The following is an 8,758-nucleotide window of genomic DNA, read 5'->3' as shown; positions in this document are numbered from 1 at the left end:
ATTAGCTGGTCATTTTTGGTGCTATAACAGGACAGACCCATAATATTTGAACCAGCCACCTTTCGTTTACTGGCCCAATGCTCTAGCTGCTAGGCTACCTGTCGCAAACCGGGATGCATCCCAAATCTCCTTTCTCCTGAAGTGTGGACTTGTTCACTACATCCCACAAATCTAATAGCATTGAATTGGTGGAGGTATGGGCTAGTTTATACCGGCCATTCCAGTAAAGGGAAGTGATCAAGTGGAAAATTTACAGATTTCAAAGCATATTTCCTTCATACTTTAATTTGCCAGTACCTCCTTTGACATATGTGGACACCTGCTCGTCGAACATCTCATTCCAAAATCATGAGCATTAATATGGACTTGGTCCCCCATTTGCTGCTATTACAGCCTCCTGGGAAGGCTTTCCACTTGATGTTGGAACATTGCTGCGGGGACTTGCTTCCATTCAGACACAAGCATTAGTGAGGTTGGGCGCTGATGTTGGGTGATTAGGCCTCGCTCTCAGTCGGCGTTCCAATTCATCCCAAAGGTGTTCGATGGGGTTGAGTTCAGGGCCCTGTGCAAGCCAGTCAAGTTCTTCCACACCGTTCTCAAAAAAACATTTCTGTACAGACCTCGCTTTGTTCACGGGGGCATTGTCATGCTGAAACAGGAAAGGGCCTTCCCCAAACTGTTGCCACAAAGTTGGAAGCACAGTATCGTCTAGAATGTCATCGTATGCTGTAGCGTTAAGATTTCCCTTTTACTGGAGATAAGGGGCCTAGCCTGAACCATGAAAAACAGCCCCAGACATTGTTCCTCCTCCACCAGTTGGCACCATGCGTTGTAGGCAACATATGTAAATGTCTATGTCTTGGGCCTTTTAATATGTTGTGGTGATGACCCTTCGACCTTGTGTGTGTCTTTCTGGACGTCAGTAAGAGTGAGGACTACAGGCAAAAGACTATGGATGAGGCTCTGCAGAATTTCAAGAGAAGGAGGGCTGACCTAGGGGGTACAAAAATCGTTCAGCCTTTAAAACATATCTACAGTTATTCCTGCCTTCCCTACCAGCCTATACAGGTAGCTAACACTGCTTACTCATACGACTTATACAAAAACAAACACACACACATACACACTGTAATTCACACAAGTTCCACCTGAAACACCTCAAACTCCCCAAACCATTCCATGACTTCAATCACATGTACTGCATGTTCACTGCAATGGCATGTTAAGTTACAGTTACACCCAACCAATGGCATGTTTAGTTACAGAGTTACACCCATCTAATGGCATGTTTAGTTACAGAGTTACACCCAACTAATGGCATGTTTAGTTACAGAGTTACGCCCAACTAATGGCATGTTTAGTTACAGAGTTACACCCAACTAATGGCATGTTTATTTTTTTGTAATCACTTTGGTACAATTTTCACAAGTATGTGGTGCATTTTCACATCTCTAAGTATAAAACTCCAAACTGGCCAGTTTTTAATTTAAAACCTGTCATTTTGTCTTCATTTGGATTGTAAACATCTCTCACCACACAACCATTGATTCAACATATACATTTATTGTGAGATGTAATGAGAACTTTGGTTTAATCACCAAAACACAACATAATCAGATCATTTCAATTTAGTCGTATTAACTACCAGATAATCCAATAGCAAACAAGGCAAGAAACTAGTTTCAAATCTCCCTTAGAAGTGCTCAAAGTAATATGCTACAGTACTGTAACTTACAGTAGATTACACAGTTTTCACATTAGGCAATAGACATACATTACCCCAAAAAATTGACAGGAAATTGATAATTTCCATAATATCTATCCAATGTGTAATCAAAGGTGTGATCAATGAAGATCCTTTACAATCATTCATGCAAAAAAAGTATTCATATTTTTCAGATATAATTGCAACATAGGTGTACTGTCAGTAATCAAATGTAAGAAATTAAATTAAACAAATTAAATTCATGAAAATAAAACATAACATTTAGCACGCATTCATTTGCAGCAAGTCTGTCTTGAGCATTTGGCCCTAAATTCTCCTCCACATCACAATGAATGTCCTCATGCTAAAACCCTTTTGGCATGGCAAATCCAAGCTTGACATTGGTCTGCATTGATGTCGTCGCATGCCTCATTCATGGCCAGAAAGAGGGTGGCACGCTCATGGGGATGGCGATCGTACACCTACCTCCATTCTGAAAATAATTTCTCATAGGGTTGAGGAAGGGAGAGTATGGGGGCAGGAATAGGATCCAAGTGATGGCTTCGCTCTACCACACCATCTTCAGAGTTAGCTGCGCACGTGGAGTTGTTGTATTCCAGATGTTTTGTCTTTTATGCTACTTTGTCTTTTATGCTACTTATGTTGAACACTATTTTGATTTGGATTGGGATATTGTAAATTCCTATGATTTTTGGGGGGTTTTGTGAATGATGTATGCAAGGTGGCTGACTGTATTAAAAAAGCTATTTCATGTCAGTTGTTCTTAATTAAATTACACTTGAATTGCTGTGGCAATGGTGGCTTCAAATATTGATTAAATAAAATAAAAGTGTATTGGTCACGTACACAGTTTAGCACATCAAAGTGCATTTGGAATGTTACACCAGTGACAAAGTGTGCACACTACTTACTTTCCCCAATGTGGTGAATTTTGGGGGGGATTGTCAGGTGTGTGCGTACTGGTATTGAAGTCAGGTGCAGGAGAGCAGAGAGTTGTGAACAGGCGCACACTTTATTGAGGCAGGAGGAACCAACAGACGGACGCAACTGCGCCAAAACCTCCAGCCCATAGGCAAAAGTGCAAAACGTGCAAAACAGTCACAATAATTTGTTTAACAATAAACATCTTCGTGAACAACACAGTATAAGCAAACCAGTCTGGCGCGTCAACAATTAACACGTAACACAATCAATTTCACACAAAGACATGAGGGGGAACAGAGGAATAAATACATGCAGTGTGATTGGGGAATGAAAACCAGGTGTGCAGGAAACAAGACAAAACAAATGGATCAATGAAAAATGGAGCGGCGATGGCTAGAAAGCCGGTGACATCGACCGTTGAACGCTGCCCGAACAAGGAGAGGAGCCGACTTCGGCGGAAGTCGTGACAGTACCCCCCCTTGATGCACGCTCCAGCGGCGCGCCGACACCGGCCTCGGGGACGACCCGGAGGGCGAGGCGCAGGGCGAGCCGGCCGGCGACGGTGGAACTCCCGCAGCCGTTCAGGGTCCAACACATCCGCCACCGGAACCCAGCACATCTCCTCCGGACCGTACCCCTCCCACTCCACGAGGTACTGAAGGCCCCTCCCCCGACGCCTCGAATCCAGAATGGAACGGACGGAGTATGCCGGGGCCCCCTCGATGTCCAGAGGGGGCGGAGGAACCTCCCGCACCTCAGACTCCTGGAGCGGACCAACCACCACCGGCCTGGGGAGAGACACATGGAACGAGGGGATAATATGGTGTTGAAGTGAGGCCCCGGTGCGAACAGCTGCTCTGACAGCTGATGCTTAAAGTTAGAGAGGTAGAAATTCGTTCCAGTCATTGGCAGCAGAAAACTGGAAGGAAAGACGGCCAAAAGAGGTGTTGGTTTTGGGGATGACCAGTGAAATATACCTGCTGGAGCGTGTGCGATGGATAGGTGTTGCTATGGTGACCAGTGAGCTGAGATAATTGGCTGACTGTACAAATCCTCACTATCAGTAGCTGCAATTTGGCAGTACGCCCAGACCGTGTTTTGAGAACGAATGACGTTGTTTTGAGAACAAAAGAAAGATATCTCAGTTTCAAGGTCTCAGCTTACAGAGGTGAAGCCTCGTGAGATGTTGGTCTGTCACATGTTATGAAACAGTATTGGTCGGTCACATGAATGAATAAAAATGGTAATGATTAATTAATTACGCTAAATCATGCAAATATAACTTGTCTGTGTATAGCCGTATATAAGACAACTGCTCGGTCTGCCCAGGGAGAGCTCCTGATTGACATGTGTACTATGGTGCATTGAGTTGGTTGGAACCTCTCCAACACGCTGACAATAAACAATGATTCATTTAAGATTGACTTCGAATGTCCCTGTGTAAGAATTTCCATACCACCATTTCCACAAAATGTCTTCATAATGAGTGCACCAAATATTACATAAAGCTGGGGGAAGTCTAAACAATGATGCCTAGCTATTACTGATTTAATCATAGGGTACACATTTTCTAATATGGCCGCCAAACAGCTCCAGCCCACTGAGCACACACCGGTTTAATCAATGTTGTTTCAATGTTATTGTCAGCCTAATGTGTGGAATCTACGTTGAAAACACATTTGGATGTGCAAAAGTCATCAACCAGTATGGTTTTCATCTAATTTCAACCAGCGTTGTGAACATTGAAATTATGGTAAAAGTAAAATTCAAATACAATGACTTAACCTGACTAACAGGTTATTACATCAATCTAATGTCAACATTATCATACGTTGAAATTGCAGTGAAAATAGGGTTATGGTTAAGGACTCTACACACTCTATGCAAAAGGAGCAACGGAGCGTTCTATATGTTCCTCTGTTGAGGTTGCCTGCTCTGTCACCCTTTTTCAGCCTATGTTGTGTGGAGGGCAGGCTGAGGCCTACAGCTGGGGCAGCTTGCTGGATGGAGTGGCACCCCATTGCGGCCTTGGCAGCAGGCGGAGATCAAGCACCCTCTCCGGGGGTCGGCCACCCTTCCCTGAGTTGGCCCCACCCCTTTCCGGCCCTCTCCCCCCCTTTTCCTGGTGCAGGTAGCTGGGTGGATCTAGTGGCTCCCCTTTGTGGCAGTGGGTGGGGATTGGGCCCCCTCTCAAGGAGTTAGCCGCCCTTACTGGGTTGACCCCAGCACCCTCCGGCCCTCTCCCCCATTCCCTGGGTAGGGAGCTGGCTGGATGTAGTTGCGTCCTCTGGTGGCCACGGGCGGGGGTCAGCCCCCATCCCTGAGTCGGCCCCAGCCTTCTCTGGCCGTCCCCCCAGCCTTTCCCTGGTGCAGGGAGCTGGGTGGATGTAGCGGCGCCCCCTGGTGACCGTGGGTGAGGGTCGCCCCACTCCCTGAGTGTTGGTCCCCCCTATCCCGGGTCGGCGCCATCCCTCTCTGGCCCTCTCCCCCGACCTCCCTAGTGCATGGAGTTAGGTGTATGTAATGACGCCCCCTGGCTGCCTTGGGTGGGGGTCGGCCCACCTCCCTGGGTTGGCCTCAGCCCTCTCTGGCCCTCTCCCCCATATCTCTGGGGCAGGCAGCTGACTGGATGTAGTGACGCACCCTGATGGCCACTGGTGGCGGTCAGGCAACCTCACTAGGGAAGGGAGCTGGGTGGATGTATTGGTGCCCCTGATTGCCTTGGGCAGGGGTCGGACCCGTCCCGTCTATGGGGGACGGCCCACCCCTCCCTTAGTCGGCCTCAGCCCTCTCCCCTCATCTCCCTAGTGCAGGGAGCTGGCTGGATGTACTGGTGCCCCTGGTGGCCTTGGGCAGGGGTCAACCCCCCCCCCCCCTCTGGGCGTCTGTCCCCAGGAACAGCCACCAATACGGCCCGCTCCCAAGGACTGTGGGCTCTTGTTCTCCATGGCCGAGTGAGTAAGACATTTAAGCGTGTTAACCCTAGCAAGGCTCTGAGGATGCAGAATCCCTAGCCGCATCCTCAGAGCATGCGCAGAACAGCTGGCTGGAGTGTTTACGGACATATTCAATCTCTCCCTATCCCAGTCTGCAGTCTCCACTTGCTTCAACATGTCCACCATTGTTTCTGTACCCAAGAAAGCAAAGTTAACTGAAGTAAATTACTGTCGCCCCGAAGCACTCACTTCTGTCATCATGAAGTGCTTTGAGAGGCAAGCTGTTACGAACCCCTTTAGCCCTGCAGTCGTGGGGGGATGGAAACGAGACCCGTAACATATCTCATGCAAATCATAACAGTGAAAAGGAACATTGAGACCTAAAAGAAATCCACAGACAACCTAAACCTACCGTCAAACACTTGGTTTATTGTTCAAACACACGGTAATGGGGGGGCTGAGCTGGACCCAAGGAAAGAACTAATAAATATCAACAAAAAAAACCTAAGCTAGTCTAGCCTGCTTCATGAACAGCCAGCTAACTAACCAATAAAATACAGTGGGTGGTCCGCCCAGTTCTAACTAGGGTACTTAGACAAAGTTTTCCTACGGGTAATGTATGCTCATGGGCGACTTGGCTTGGTATCCCCTTTTCCCACCAACAAACAAACAAAGTCATACACCACAACAATACATACTCACATAATAACAGACAAATGTGACATGTAGGCGCAAAAACAAAAGAGAGATAGCTCAATCCAAAGAGGGAGAGAGAGAGGGAGAGAGAGAGGGGGAGAGTTTGGGGAAACAACTGACTGGGTTTTTAAACCAAGGGAAAGGGGATGTGATTGGGTGTGGGAAAGGGAAAAGGAGCAGGTGTGTCTTCAGTGGCGAGTGATTGGCGACTGATTAATGACACCTGTGAAGGAAAGAAAACAAATACACACACAGGATACCTGTATCCGTAACACAAGCTAAGGATCATAACACCGCCACCTTACCTGACACCCTAGACCCACTTCAATTTGCATATCGCCCCAATAGATCCACAGACGATGGACAACACACTGCCCTATCCCATCTGGATAAAAGGAATACCTATGTAAGAATGCTGTTCATTGACTATAGCTCAGCCTTCAACACCATAGTACTCTCCAATCTTATCATTAAGCTTGGGGCCCTGGGTCTGAACCCCACCCTATGCAACTGGGTCCTGGACTTCCTGAGGGGCCGCCCCCAGGTGGTGAAGGTAGGAAACAAAACCTCCCCTACGTTGATCCTCAAAACAGGGGCCCCACAAGGATGTGTGCTCAGCCCTCTCCTGTACTCCCTGTTAACCCATGACAGCGTGGCCACGCACGCCTCCAACTCAATCATCAAGTTTGCAGATGACACAACAGTAGTAGGCCTGATTACCAACAATGATGAGACAGCCTACAGGGAAGGGGTGAAGGACCTGGCGGAGTGGTGCCAGGAAAATAACCTCTCCCTCAACGTCAACAAAACAAAGGAGCTGATCGTGGACGTCAGGAGACAGCAGAGGGAGCACGCCCCTATCCACATCAACGGGACTGCAGTGGAGAAGGTGAAATGCTTCAAGTTCTTCTGAGTACACACCACTGACAATCTGAAAAGGTCCACCCACACAGACAGTGTGGTGAAGAAGGCGCAACAGCACCTCTTCAACCTCAGAAGGATGAAGAAATTTGGCTTGGTCCCTAAGACCCTCACAAACGTTTACAGATGCACAATTGAGAGCATGCTGTTGGGCTGTATCACAGCCTGGTACAATAACGGCACTGCCTGCAACCGCAGGGCTCTCCGGAGGGTGGTGCGGTCTGCCCAACACAATACCGGGGGCACACTGCCTGCCCTCCAGGACACCTACAGCACCCGATGTCACAGGAAGGCCAAAAAGTTTATCAAGGACATCAACCACCCGAGCCACGGCTTGTTCACCTTGCTATCATCCAGAAGGCGAATTCAATACAGGGGCATCAAAGTTGGGACCAAAAGACTGAAAAACAGCTTCTATCTCAAGGCCATCAGACTATTAAATAGCCATCACTAGCCGGCTACCACCCGGTTACTCAACCATGCACCTTAGAGGCTGCTGACCTATGTACATTTTCATGGAATCATTGGTCACTTTAATAATGGAACACTAGTCACTTTAATAATGTTTCGATACTGCTTTAATGGGTTCTGGACTTCCTGACGGGCCGCCCCCAGGTGGTGAAGGTAATAATTACTCATTTCATATGTACAGTGCCTTCGGAAAGTATTCAGACCCAATTACTTTTTCCACATTTTGTTACGTTACAGCCTTATTCTAAAATAGATTACTTTTTTTAAAATCATCAGCAATCTACACACATTACCCCATAATGACAAAGTGAAAACAGGTTTTTAGACATTTTTTGAAATGTAATTAAAATAAAAAGCAAAAATAACTTATTTATATAAGTATTCAGACCCTTTGCTATGAGACTCGAAATTCAGCTCAGGTGCATCCTGTGTCCATTGATCATCCTTGAGATGTTTCTACAACTTGATTGGAGTCCACCTGTGAGAAATTAAATTGATTGGACATGATTTGGAAAGGCACACACCTGTCTATATACGGTCACACAGTTGACAGTGCTCGTAGAGCTCCGAGACATGATTGTGTCGAGGCACAGATCTGGGGAAGGGTACCAAAACATTTGCAGCATTGAAGATCCTCAAGAACACAGTGGCCTCCATAATTCTTAAATGGAAGAAGTTTAGAACCACCAAGACTCTACTTGGAGCTGGCCGCACTGTCAAACTGACCAATCAGGGGAGAAGGGCCTTGGCCAGGGAGGTGACCAAGAACCCGATGGTCACTCTGACAGAGCTCTAGAGTTCCTCTGTGAAGATGGGAGAAGCTTCGAGAAGGACAACCATCTCTGCCATTTACATTTTAGTCATTTAGCAGACGCTCTTATCCAGAGGGGCTTACAGTAGTGAATGCATACATTTCATTTCATTTTTTTTTTTTTTTTGTGTTGGCCCCCCATGGGAATCAAACCCAAAACCCTGGCATTGCAAACACCATGCTCTACCAACTGAGCTACAGGGAAGGTGCCACTCTCCATCAATCAAGCCATTATGGTAGAGTGAACAGACGGAAGCCACTCCTCAGTAAAAG

This window comes from Salmo trutta, chromosome 35, assembly GCF_901001165.1.
Source record: "Salmo trutta chromosome 35, fSalTru1.1, whole genome shotgun sequence".
Taxonomy (NCBI): domain Eukaryota; kingdom Metazoa; phylum Chordata; class Actinopteri; order Salmoniformes; family Salmonidae; genus Salmo; species Salmo trutta.
This window is presented reverse-complemented; position numbering follows the sequence as displayed.